The sequence below is a fragment of the Tachypleus tridentatus genome, chromosome 8, assembly GCF_004210375.1.
Source record: "Tachypleus tridentatus isolate NWPU-2018 chromosome 8, ASM421037v1, whole genome shotgun sequence".
In the NCBI taxonomy this organism is placed as follows: domain Eukaryota; kingdom Metazoa; phylum Arthropoda; class Merostomata; order Xiphosura; family Limulidae; genus Tachypleus; species Tachypleus tridentatus.
Genome location: NC_134832.1, coordinates 104,682,495 through 104,696,885, shown reverse-complemented (window position 1 = coordinate 104,696,885; position 14,391 = coordinate 104,682,495). Strand labels below are relative to the sequence as shown.

The 14,391-nt window shown below is 32.9% G+C and overlaps 1 pseudogene across 1 annotated transcript in view; it reads right to left on the bottom strand.

Moving 5' to 3' along the window:
- Positions 1-14,391, bottom strand: part of LOC143223118 (uncharacterized) — a 105,408-nt pseudogene that overhangs the window by 49,635 nt on the left and 41,382 nt on the right. Inside the window, exons 10-15 of the transcript XR_013012671.1 lie at positions 11,235-11,330; positions 7,060-7,134; positions 6,250-6,353; positions 5,350-5,505; positions 4,170-4,284; positions 3,664-3,761 (exon numbers count right to left, since the gene is read on the bottom strand). The product of XR_013012671.1 is annotated as an uncharacterized LOC143223118 (transcript). The remainder of the gene's footprint in view (positions 1-3,663; positions 3,762-4,169; positions 4,285-5,349; positions 5,506-6,249; positions 6,354-7,059; positions 7,135-11,234; positions 11,331-14,391) is intronic.

Sequence of the window (14,391 nt, the reverse complement as noted above, 5' to 3'; positions counted from 1 at the left end):
AAAACAAGTCTCTCTCAAAATTATAGGAAAATGATCACTGGTTACTGTCAACCCTTCTTGAAAAGTGGGAGAATAGTGAAGGGAAGCAAACTAAGAAATCAATAGCAATAAAAGACTGACTAGTTGCATGAAAATAAGTATAAGAACTAATATTGAAAAGAGGAAGGTTGTGATCAGAGAGCATATACTCTCTGGAATGACCCCTCCTATCAATATCAGCATAGGGGATTATGTCCATTAACGTTTCCCAGGATTAAAAAGATAGATAGCAAGTGTTCAATGACAGCATCAAGATCTGATTGATCACAGATCTCTCCAGGAGACAGGTAGAGATAACAAAAAGTGGTGTTACGACCAAAGGAAACATGGATGGCCACAGCCTCCAAGGGTGTGTCGAGTGGCAAAGATAGGGTGAGCACATGCTGATCAACCAACAGTACCACCCCTCCATGCACTCGTCCATCACACAGCCTGTCCTTTCTGTATAAAGAAAACTGCCAAGAGGTGACTGTATTGGTTGGTTTCAGGTATGTTTCCTGTAAGGAAAGACATACAGGATGGTAGGAAGCAATCAGTGCTTTGATGTCACCCAGATTAGAACATAAACCCTGAAAGTTCCATTGTATCAAGGTAGCCATTTTTATTTATGTGTAGGTAAATTAAGTTGAGAACCCTTCTGTTTCTGACCACATCATTTTTCTTTATTTTCTGTATTCAAAGGAGGTCTATAAACCTCTAATGGTTCCTGCCCTTAGTCGACTGGGCAAGTCTTTGTAGTTGGAAAAAGATTTCAGTGATGAGGACATGAATGAATGATCTTTTGTGTCTTGGGGCAGGAGAAGAAGATATACCCAAAGTAATACCCATACCTGGGACCAGAGGAAGTGGATCTGTGGTTTGCTGGAATGAATGTCAGGGACAGAGATGGTTGCAGCCCACCTACAGGAATTCAAGGCCAAAGTGGTGTTTTAGGGTTGGACCCCTCAACAACCAGGATCCTCTCCTCCTATTCACAGGTTACCATGCACAGCAAACACATAGGTGGATGTTTAGATCCCAGAGGAAGTAAACTGAAAGAACAGAACCTTCTCTGGGACACACCCTCACCACACACCGAGGGGACAAGAATTGGAAACAACCTTCAAGTCATGTAATTGAAAAAAACATGTGATTAGATGACCAATTACATCTAGTTCATGACTATGTACCCCATAGCAACTAAAACATATAAAAGCTAAGTTCAATTTATTGTTAAGTAATCAGTCAGCCTGGAGTATATCTTGAAAAATAAGCAAACCTAAGCTTCTAAGTAATTTGTCTTAATGTTTGAAAGTTTGTTTAAAAATGTTAAAAGATCTTTTGAAGTTTCAGCAGTAGATAAACCACTTAAATATTAATATAATCTTTAAAACATTGAAAGGTTTGTTTTTGATCAAACCTTTGTAAACAGAATATGCTAATAAATGTTGTACTTTGTTTCATTGTTACAAACTCCATTTTGTTTATTCTAATGTAAACTTTATCAAGTTGGCAATCTATGTGCTATTACCACTGGTTGTATATTCTTGATATTTAAACATTACTTGTAACTTGAAATTGTTCCATGATAACTTCCCATTACATCTGTGTCAGAGAGAAATATAAATATTAACAACAAAACTGTCAAACATTGTTTTCAGGCACAAAACTGTTATATTTCTTGGATATTCAGAAGAGCATAAAAGCTAACCATGTCAGGAACTGAAGATTTCCATCTCATACACTGGGTGTATATTGCTTAATAGGTTGCCATGTATGTCACATAGAATGAGATAAAGACAGGTCCACAAACACACTATTTACTTACACTCTTTACATTCCACAATACCCATTGACAGCATAATACATGCTGGATAGCTGTGTGCGTGCGTGCATGCATGTGTGACTGACAAGAGCTTTAATAAAAAAACAGCAGCTCTGTGAGTCCCTCTTGCGAGTTAAACTGAATGAGAGAAAGGAAAATCTTAACTGAAAATTTAACTCAAATTAAGTTAAATACTGTGCTACCTTTAACACAAATATTCAACGTGAAATCCAAGATCTTACTTGGATTTTCCTTCAAAATAAAAAATGCCTTAAATATACCTATAAACGCTCAAGTTCTGTTACAAGAAAACAATGAGGCTTTTTTTAAATCATTTGCCAACAGATAGGGATGATTAAGGGTGATTCCATTCACAACCATTATCTGGTTTTGTCACAAAAATAGCTCACTAATTTGAAATACTACTGTTACTCCTGCAAGAGACTGTTTGTTGTTAAGCACAAAGCTACACAATAGAATATAGTATTACACACCTTGCAGCTAAGTCATTGGGGCATCTCTTGTATGAGAGCCACTTGATTTCACTTAATCTAGTTTACCACATAAAAAAAAAGGAAAGTTAGTAACTCACTTCTGCATTTCTATGTCCAACCAGATAAGCATGACAAAATATGCGATCTGTCTGGAGACAGAGTCTGTGTGGGCAGCAAGACAGAGGTGTCCACGTCAGCATGGTGTAAGTTGCCCCTATGATACCATATGCCAACTTCAGTGAATCTGACACCCAAATGGGGCAAAGCATTTTCTTCCGGAGAAAGGAAGAGACCTTAGTCCCTGTTTCTGTATGTATGAAGTGTGTATTGTAGAACAAAACATATACCAAACAATATAGTTTGTTTATTACTTTAGCCACACTACTACTTATGTCCAACTAATATGCAGTGTGCAAATGTTCAGTTGGTCTTATGGATTTGAGCTCATCTGTGTGACACAACAGCTCATTTTTCCCTTTCTTCACACTTCCATCTAGGAGAAGAGTGTATCTTGATTGATAAGAATAGTCCTCCATAAGTGATGCCCCTCTAGCAAGCTCCCACTACTGAGTATCACCATTCATGGGCTTTTCCTTTCTCATACCTTCTCTGAAGGGAGCCCATTTAAGCTTTTGATGATGAGGGACTCACTTTTTAGAAAAAAAAGTTTCAAGATGGCTTGAATGGACAATGAAAATAAACTTTACTGTAAATGTACTGAGGACAATACAATTTTGTTGATACATCACAGATTTACAAAAGTTTTTCATTACACAGTCAAGCTATTTCCAAACTTTCATTTAGGTTTTCTCTTTTGCATTAGTTCCTTTACCACATCAGTGTAAGATTCTAGCAACTGTGTGTATAAAGACAAGTGAATGGTATTTAACATCTTCCTTACTTTGAGATGTATTTTCTACACATACTTATCTCTCTTCACATCTTTTCACACTTCCTCCTTTCTACTGGTGTGCATTATTCTTACCTCATCTGAGAATGAAGGTAATTTCAACTGCAAGTGCTTATGAAGAACTGCTGCATGTAAATGATGTGTTGCTCTCTTATTGGTGGAAAGCTGTTGTATCATGATGATTACATCATGAACAAACACAGTTCATATTGAAACACATGATTCAGGTGTGAAATAGTTCATGGCTAGAGGCATGCATAGACTCAGGGAATCCCATGAGAAAGAGCTACTGTGTGAAAAAAGGTAAGTGGATCATCTCAGAATTCAGTTGAGTAGTTATGAGCTTTTAAAACTGTGATGAAAATAAATTACAAAAAATAAAATTATATTTTAAATAGTAAAGAAACAGCCCTTACTTATAAACTCTTGGAGGCTTTGCAGGTGGTGTCTGTCCATTACTCATGACCTTTTGGACAGGTAGCCTTTGAATCACCTGAGATTTTAATGATTCAAGCTGAAAGGAAAACAGAAAACATTATGACCTAGATTCAATAAATAACAGTTCAACAAGACTCTTGAATAAAACATTACTGATAAATCTAATCAACAGCTCCATGTTATTTATTCCTTATTGTTACATAAACATAACTAAATTAAAATTTAAAACTATTCTCATAACTAAAAAGACACTGTAATCATTACAACACATTTAATATTATTTATTCAAAAAATACTCTTTACTTCCTGTTCTTTTTTTTTCAAGCATAGTTATTGTTAAAGTATCTTTAAACTGAAAAGCATCATACTGTTTTAATTTCAGATTGTTATCCTTAAACATTTACCACATTTTTTTTTAGAATACTACAGTTATTTCCTTACCATACAACACTCACGTTAGCATATTAGTTACAATTAAACTTACTTCATTTCTGTTGTTTTCCACCAATGTATTATTTAAGGCTTCACTAATACCAGCTTGAAGTGCTGTAACCCATTGCTGGCAAGCTTCTTCTGAGTCTGCCTGAAGCATATGACTTCTGAGAATGTAAAATATTACAACTAAAGATTTCACAAACTCAACTAAATAATAACAAAGGGCTTATAACAAGCATTGGGTACAGATCATTGTCCAACAGTTATACAAACATATCCAGCAAATTCATAAGGTTGTTAAACATTTTGTCAGTCAAGAAAACAACACTGTAAAAATAATGAAAGTGTAAAAATAATAATTTTGGTTTTATATTCTCCTTCCACAAACATAGATCCTAACTTAAATAAATATGTGGTTTTAAATACTATAATATGAATGAAATAAAGGAGCAAGGCAATTATACTGTTTCACAACCAAACAGATTCTAGCTAAAAACTCTAATTTCCCTTTCAGCATGAAAAAAACATAACTGTGTGTAGATGAATAGTGTTGTCATGTTTCTTGGGTTTAGTTGGGTAACATTCTTCATCCTTGTTCTAGATAAGTTAATGAGTTGGCATAGCTCCAACTACAGTATTCAACTGATAATAAATATACAACATACACCAACTGGGTTGATGAGCTGACATAGTTCAAAACTACAGTACTCAAGTAAGAAATATCAAATGTAACCAAATAGGTATTATTTTATTCAATATTAAATTATCTCTTTTAGTTACATGGTGTTAAGCCATCTTTTGGCCAAATACTAAAGTAAAACAAGAACTATTATTTCATGAGATGAGGTAATGCAGCTGTTTAAGATATAAATTACACTATTACCTTTAAGCCACAGACATAGGAAAAAGAACTTAGAATAAAAGAGAACTTTGCAATCATTATAAGGAAGACAACAATTAAACAAAAATATGTTGTCATAGATGTTAAGAATCCAGGCCTCATGATCTATTGAACAGAGATAAGTTTAGGTTTTAGTCTTTTAAAAATACGAACAACACTACAACTAAGTAGAATTCTTTGAAAATACCACAATACAGTAATATTGGAAAAATTTTTCTTAAGTATTGTAGTTTAACAAAAAAGAAAAACCAACTATTTCTAAGCACAAAACAGATATAAAGCACACTATTTCTAAATTCTTAAAGGTCAAAGACATTTATGTACTTACTTAGAAGGGGACTGCACTTCAAAACAGAAGCGTCTGTCAATTTCTGTGGCCAGTTTAACACAGCACAATCTCAAGTCTTCTTCCATAACTGTAATCAAATCATCTTTTGATCGTTTCCTGTACACTAACTGTCTGTTCTGAATAATAAACCAGCGTCTAAAGAAAGAATATCACATCACATGGTCATATCAAAAGTAAGCACCACAACTTACCTCTACATTTGGTGGTGGGTGTTCAGCACTCTAAGAGATGAACAGTGGAAGAACAATGAAGCTTCAAAACTAACATCAACTAAAGGTAGAAATGAAAATACAGGAAACAAGGGAGTCAGTGGTAAACTACTTACATGTTCTGTATGCATGCCACTTTCTCTGCTATATGTCTTCAAGGCATTCTCTCAGTTGCTGTTTCTGCTGCAGCAAGGATTTATGAATATTCCATATAGACTGCCCACACCATCACTCGTTTATTACTCAAATCCCATTATATAACATAACCACTGGTTCTTCCTAAAAGCTACTTATTGTTAAAATCTGTTGTGTCTGTTGTTAAAAGTTCCTTAACAAATATAGCTTCAATATAAGAGAGTACACCATCAACCAACTTTAAAGTTACAATTTATTTAACACAGATATACTTCCAAGCATTGAGAAAACTGTCTTTATTTACGAACTACTGTAGATATTAGAAAAGAAACAGTAACAAAGACTTTCACACAAATGGTTAATGATCAAATTACAACCTAACAAACTTCTTTCTATGGATACAATTAAGAGATATTTCAATGACTCAGTTGGTTTCTAATTTGGCAAGAGATAGTGTGAACGTTTTTCAGGTTTGTTTCCACTTTCAAACACTCTGTACAAAAGACACACAAAGCAATACTTTAAAGAGCAGTACCTGTTCCATGTTTTAAAGGCATTTGATGTACGTTTGAAAAGAAATCCTTCCATTCTGATGACATTTTTTGAAACTGGATTCCTTACAAGAACAGGGATTACATCCTGTAAAATAACAAACTCTAGTAGTTGCTATTTTACTCTCAGTTATTTGTCATGCAAGTATATGCTATATCAAAGACACACAATGTGAAAAAGGAATTAGTTTTATTTTAAACATGATTATGGTGTTATTAGAACAGATATGTTATCTTTAGTTCAGACATCATTAATTTTATGCAATGTTAATCTATTTCTTTAATTCTCACTTAAAAATATTTATATTTGTTTCATTCATGTCTTAATTTCTCAGACATCTATAATTCATACTTTTATAAATATTTATAGCTTTAAAAAATTCTATGCTTCTCACATATTCACACTTCCCCAATATTATATTACTTCAACAATAATGTTACAATACTTTTAAGTTACAATACTTAAACTTCATAACAATATACAAGTACCATAGATCATAGAAATACACAGCAAGTATCACAATCATGAAGACAGAAGATTAAAAAATATATAATTTAAATGTGTACATGAATAAGTAGAAAACATTTTTAAATCTCTCTTTCCAGCAAAAGAAATACCAATGACTAACCAGTTAGTATATTTAAAATGCACTTTTAATAAAGATTTTTACAATATTTTTTTTTCCTTCAGACAGGTTTTGAAATGCAATTGCAAAACTAAATTTGAACAGATGAAAATTAATTGTATTTGTCTGATTACATTACTGGTTTAAAGCAACAAACAATAACTTTACCTTCTGAGTTACAAGGGAATATCTTCTTTCCATTTCTTTTTCTAAACTTGTAGTATCTTCTTTCAGTTTGGTTAGCTAAAAGAATAAAAACGTCTACTATTATCCACCTTTGAGATATAAATGAATATTGTTTCATGTTTGTAACTGTCATGGTAAATCAAAATTTCACTGATCCCATAACTTCATTAATAACTGTTTACAGCTTACATATATCAACTTCTAAGTGAACAGAATTCAAGAACCAACTTAATAGATTATTTGAACAAAGAAAGCACAAGCTTTTGACCTTTACATTCCTCATACGGCAAGGATTACCACCAAAATTAAAAACAAAAGAAAGAACACAGCAATATGAACAATTAACACTGAAAAAATGCACTGAATTAATCCAAGCATAATACAATATTTTTTTACATTGTTCTTTAACCTGTTGCTAAAACATTGTTTATTGTTATATTAAAAACTTTGCTATGAAAAAAAGTATCTTAAATAAAGTACTTAATAAAAAAAAAATTTCCAAACAGATAAGAGCATTTTACACTAGCAACATATATTTTTACTTAGCTGGAATTTATTCTTCAGGCCATAAAATCACTTCACACTTTAAATTTGAAATCAACTGATAAAAGAAAGATATTCTGAGTTCAAATAACAGAATGAGCTCACAAACATACCTTGATAACAATTCAATGTTCTGGGTTAAAGTGTGACATAGAAGATGACTAATGTTTACTCTGGGAAGGCTGGCTCGCTACTTACATCTTGCAATTTTATGAGCCATATTTAAACTGAGAGCAATCTGGTAAATTATTAGTTTCTTCTTAATTAAGCCTGATTCTACACCCCTCCAACCAATAATAATAATGAAAAAAAAAAAGAACAGTATGAGAAACACCTTTAGTTCCTTGTTAATTAGTAAGAACAAAACTGGTTTTCTAACTACACTATATATAAGTGTGCTAAAATAATTCCTTTGATTGGTCAGGCAGAACTCAGTAATAGCAACTCTGAATTCCTACACCAAATAATTCAATAGTATACATGAGAATGAGGTAATAATAATATATAATTCAGTAAATTAAAATATTCTCTTTCTATTGGTAATAAATAATGTGTTCATGTGGGATGGACTTTCTGGTTTATATCAAAGTAAAACAAGATGATTGGAAGCTTTACAATTAGATTTTATCTTAGTAATAGTGGGTTTTTGCTCATAACTTAAAAAGTATCACAATGAGGCTAATAGAAGTACAATATATTATAAATATTATACTAACACACGTCTACATAGATATTTATGTAAATTAAACAACAAACAAATTGTTTAAAAACAAATAACCAAAAATAGGAGGAACAGAAAGTGTTCATGCAGTTCAGAATGTGTGAAAAAACTAATATACCTGGAAAAAATTTGTTTAGTTTGGCAAATAAACTACATTATACCATTCCAGAACTAGACACTGGGTTCATAATTATTGAAATTTAGCTGGCAAAACATTTACTTCCGGCAATATAGCGCTGTCTCCATCATTATCTAGTTGGTCATCATGGCCAACAGGAAACAACTGTCCAGTGATTTAAAAAACAAATTATTGTAAAATACAAGTCTCGTGTGTCTCTTTTCGGTATTGCTACACAACTTAATGTGCCAAATTCTACTGTTCAAAGCATAATTGCCAAGTTTAAGCTTACAGGATCAACTGCTAACCTCCCTTGTTCTGGACGCCCCACCAAAATTCCAGAGAGAACCAAGAGGAAGGTTCCTAGAGACGTTAGTAGGAACCCTCGTTTAACACGTAATGACATACAGAAACTGGTAAGGGAAACTGGGATAGAAGTAAGCACCTTTTCAGTTACGAACATGTTACGCTCTACTGGGTTAAAAGCATGCAGTCCTCGTGAAACTCCATATTTAAAGTCTGTTCATTTAGAAGCATGATTGAGGTATGCAAGAAAGCATGTAGATAAACCCTTTACCTATTGGAAGATTATTCTTTGGTCAGACGAGAAGCAAATCAAGCTTTTTGGCCACAATCAAGTTTGCAATATTTTCTGTAAGAAAGGGGAACAAAATCTTCCAAAGAACACCGTCCCTACAGTTAAACATGGAGGTGGATCTATCATGCTATGGGGTTCCTTCAGCTCTTCTGGTGTAAGCAGCCTTCACCACATCAACAGAATCATGAAAAATGAAGAGTACATTGATATATTAGGCGCTTATATCAAAAATTATGCTCAAAACTTGTGGCTTGGGCGTAGTTGGATCTTCCAGCATGACAATGACCCTAATCACAAATCGAAATATATGCAATCCTGGTTGCAGAGGAACCATATAAGCATTCTGGAGTGGCCATCGCAGTTACCCGATATCAACCCAATTGAAAACATTTGGCACGAGTTGAAGACCAGGGTTCATCAGCATCATCCAAAAAACTTGCAAGAGTTGGAGGCCTTCTGAAGAGAAGAATGGAAGAAAATACCAGTCAAGTACTATCAAACAATCATGGAGGGCTATGAGGAGAGATTGTGCCAAGTAATTCACTTGAAAGACTACACAACTGACCATTAAAGTAGACACACAAACACTTTCTGCTCCTCCTATGTTCGGTTATTTGTTTACAAACAGATTATTTGTTCTTCAATTTACATAAAAATTTATGTAGATGTTTGTTAGTATAATATTTATAATATACTCAATTTTCATTGTCCTAATCATGATACTTTTTAAGTTATGAGAAAAACCTACTCACGATGCAGGTGTACGAACACTTTCTGCCATAACTGTACATTGATAATAAAGTGCTTTAATTCATTATGAATGTAACTCTGTACAAAGATCACAACATGTACACCTTTAACTACCCACATACAAGGGCTTAAAGAGGGGGTGTGAAGTTATATTTAATATATACAATAAAATATTTTGAAAATTTTAGTTTTTGAAAGAAGACAACAGGGAATGCAGCACAACTTTGTTTTAATTTGCTGTTAAGTTTTAGTCTGCTGTTATTTGGTTTTAGAAATTTCTCTTGTTATCATGTTATTTTTCTGAAGTGATGTGTATGTTTTTTTAAACAATGAATTATGACATTTGTAGAAAATATGTTTAATGGTTGACAAAGGAAACCTAATAAATTAGTTATACAGTATTAAGAACCTTATATTAATTTTAAATATACAAATCAGCAAGTAATATAATAAGCACACCTGAAATAAAGTTGTGGTGGAACAGGATGTATCAAACTACATTTTGAATCTGTTTGTCACTGTGTAGGTAGTGTGATGTTACCAATAATTATTGCTTTTAGGAAGAGTGGGTAATACCCATTTTTAATGAAAAATTTCACACATTCAAATAATAAAAATGAGTTGAGGTTGGGGGCTTAGAATTTCCAAGTCAAAGGTATTCCTTTGTTCCTAAAGGAGAACAAAGAAATATGGATTAACTTGGAGCATTTGGACCACACAAAAAGAAAACAGTAATAAGTCATCCCCCAACTATGGTAAGCATAGTGTAGCATCTTGTAACAAATGAGTATCTACAAAAACAAAGGTCAGCAGGAAAATCTGTGTCCCAAGCAACTGTATGCAACAATCATGAAAGACCTCTACATTAAAAAGGGACACAAGCGGTTCTATATCTGTTCAACTATTTGATAATGCCATCAAATGGGAAATGAAACAAAACTTCATAGTATCCTGTAAAGACACAATATAACACAGTCAAGAAAGAAGGCTAATTAACACTATCCCAATGTAATTACAAGTTCCTTAACTCCAGCATTAAAATAGAGTAATAATGAAACTGATACCACAAGCATTCCTATCAACATAACATAATACTATGCTTAACACATTAAAGAATTTTTTTTTCACCTAGATGTCAAATTATTAACTTCAGAATAAAATCTACATAACTTTCTCCAGTCAGTCATTATACATCTCTAACACACTTAGTTAAAGACTGGCAGATCTTATGAAGCAATATATATGTGTGTGTGTGTATAAAATTGTATATATATGAGAATTTATGTTAAATAAGACAATAAAATATGTTAAACAATTTATACCTAATGAAAGCAAAAATAAAGGTTAATAAAATGTCTTTGACAACTTAGAATGAAAAACTATGATAAAAATTAAATAAAGAACATTTACACAAAACAGATACTTACAGTGGCAGTCACCTCTTTTAAAAAAGGTTCATAATCTTGAATGAGATCCCACCCTTGGTGAAAATATGTGGTATACATGTGTAACATGGAGAGCAACTGTCAGGGGGATAAGCCAAAAGAAATAGAAGAAAATTAGCATATTCCATAAATTATGATATAAACTCCTGAATCACTTATTTTGTGAAAGACACATATGTAAAAGAAATCCATGAAAAAAAACATGGCATATTCTTATAAAGGGTGATTACACAGAAAATCATATAAATATATTAAAAAGTCCACACGTAAAGAATATTTTGATGAAGAAAAATATGAAGAAAAAGAGGATAATAATGAAAGGGGTCCAAGAATGAAGCAAAGTTTCATAACATCTAATGAGGACAGAGATTCATCATGAAAGTAAGATTTTTAGTGCAATATAAAATGCAATTTTTTATTCCATCTTTTAGGTGAACACCCAAAACATTTAATGCACAAATTCAGATACATCAATGTAGTGTTATAGTTTTAATTGTTAAAAAAATGCCTTACCAGCAATAACTAAAAGATTAGAGTGAAAAATGATTACATGTACCACATAAAATAAAGGTGTTAGATATTCTGCCCCACTAACATTTGACTCAACAAATTATGGCACCTTTTATTGGTCATACTGCAATGTATATTTATTATCCAAGGCAGCCACCTTCAGCACAGTAATATTAATTCATGTATGAAATCTATATTACTCTATAGATTTTGAGACTGCATCATTTTATATAAATTTTATTGCTTGTTGTTGTTTCTCTTCATTACTCAATGCTACTGATACTTTACAGCAGTCACACACGTAAAATAATCAGCATAAGATTACAAGAATTGTTAATGTGGACAGAGAAGTTATTAAAAGAGTTAATAAACATAAATCCACAATCATTTATAATCCAAATTACTTAGTTGATTGGTTGATTGATTTAATGTTTTATGGCACAAAGCAGCTAGGCTATCTGGGCTAAACATCCGGTAAAAATGTAAAAGTAAAGTAAATGTAGTAACATTCATAAAAGGAAATGAAGGTAAAAACAAAACAGCAATTAAAAAACATAAATGGCATAAAACCAATGTTGACATCCAGTCTACAACATTAAGAGAGAAACTACAGTAATAGAAGTTGTAAAGGACTTTCTGTAGGATAATGGTAATGATTATAACCTGCCAGGAAGACTAACAGGTTAGTACAAGAACCACTGTCAGTCACCTGAAGTTGGCCTTTCCAGTCCTGGTTCTGGGGTATGTGTCATTATAGCCAGTATCAAAAAGTAATGTAATAAAAGTGTTAAAAGACATGCAGCAAAATTGTAATAATAGTAATAATAACTCGCCAGGACAACTAACAGGTAGTTCAATACATTCACTTACAACCATAGCTAAACATAGACAGATTATGTTTGATAGAGAAAGTCAACTGCCTTCATAATTCAGATACATGTCACACAGTTGGTAAAACTGCTTGTTCTTAAAAATTCAAACTCATTTTCACCAGTAAAATGAAGTGCCCACTAATTTGGTTAACTGTTAAGAGAATGGAAAATTTGTACTAATGAGCAAACTGTTAAACATCAAGAATGTTTATCAAGCATATTATTTTAAATATTAAACAGTTTATTTTATGAAGAAGTAAATGTATTTATCAAATGACCCACTCAATTTCCTTATAAAATTTTAAACAAACGTTTTTCTTGTAAGAATTAACAATTCTAACACAAGGAAAAAAAGATGATAGAGCAACTACCTTTTCTTTTCAATTTCCCTGAACCCAGTGAAGAAGTGGGTACCCCCAATCAGCTGTGGGAAATCATCACCCACATACTCAAAAAAGAAAGTATGGTAATGAGTACTAGAAAATCATGACTTCAAATTAATTTAAATTGTGAAAAATCAAAGCTCTCCTATTTTAACAGAGAATGGAGTGAAAATAACACACAAATGTGTTAATGAAGATGAAGACAGTTGACAAAAAGTACAACATTTTATTTACAAGTCTAAATGTTTCAGAATAACTTATTCCATCATCAGGTAAGTCCAAAAATTATGTTATAAAGATGATTATTACTACAATTATAATATAACAATCATTAATTTACATATATATTAGAAAGAACAAAAGTGGGTGGATAAAAAAATGTTTATATATATATATATTCAATAAACCTCATGTTTGATGACTGACATGAGATGTGAAAGTCATCAACAAAAAGACCGTTTGCAACTGTAGGGGTAGCTGTTCAGTGATGGCATTAATCTTTATCAGGAAAAGTGTGACACTCAGAATACAGCCCTGAGAGACTCCAAGTTCCTGTGGGAAAAAAAAGAGAAAGCATTGAGCCCACATGGACTTAGAATCAGCCCTTCATTAAGAATTGCTGTATGTTTCCACACAATCCATATGAGTGAAGGTCTCGTAAGATGCCATGTTACCATGTTGTATCGTAAGCTTTTTCGAAATAAAAAACAGTAACAAGATGTTGTTGCCTCAAAAAGGCTTCTCTGATTGATGTTTCAAGGTGAATTAAGTGGTCTATCATAGAGCGTTGTCTACAAAACCCACACTGAGTAGGTGAGAGGAGGTTGTTTGATTCAAGAAACCAAATGAGACAGGCATTGATTAACCTCTCTAAAGATCTTACTGAGACAACCTGTCAAAGCAATGGGAGGTAATTCGAAGGAATCGTTGGATCCTTCCCAGGTTTCAGAATGGGGAGTATGATAGCTTGTCACCAAGCATCTAGATAGACATTTTCCTGCCATATACAATTAAAGAAAGCTAGGAGAATAACAAGAGAGTTCTGGGAAAGGTGATGTAACACCTCAATGTATATTATCAGATCCAACTGATGTATTGCTAGACCAATGAATAACAAGTTTGAGTTCCATCAGTGTAAGAGGGTGATTGTAGTCACAGAAATGATCAGTTGAAAAGGAAAGAAGCAGATGCTCTACCTGTGTTTTAATGGCTAAAAAGGAAGGGGATAAGTTCAAAGAGCAAGATACACGAGAGAAGAAGTCCCCAAGAGTATTGGCAATGCTCTGTGCATCTGCAACTTCATGGCCATCAGATATTAAGATAGAGAGGGGGGCAGAAATATATTTTCCACTCACCCTCCGGATCTTATCCCAT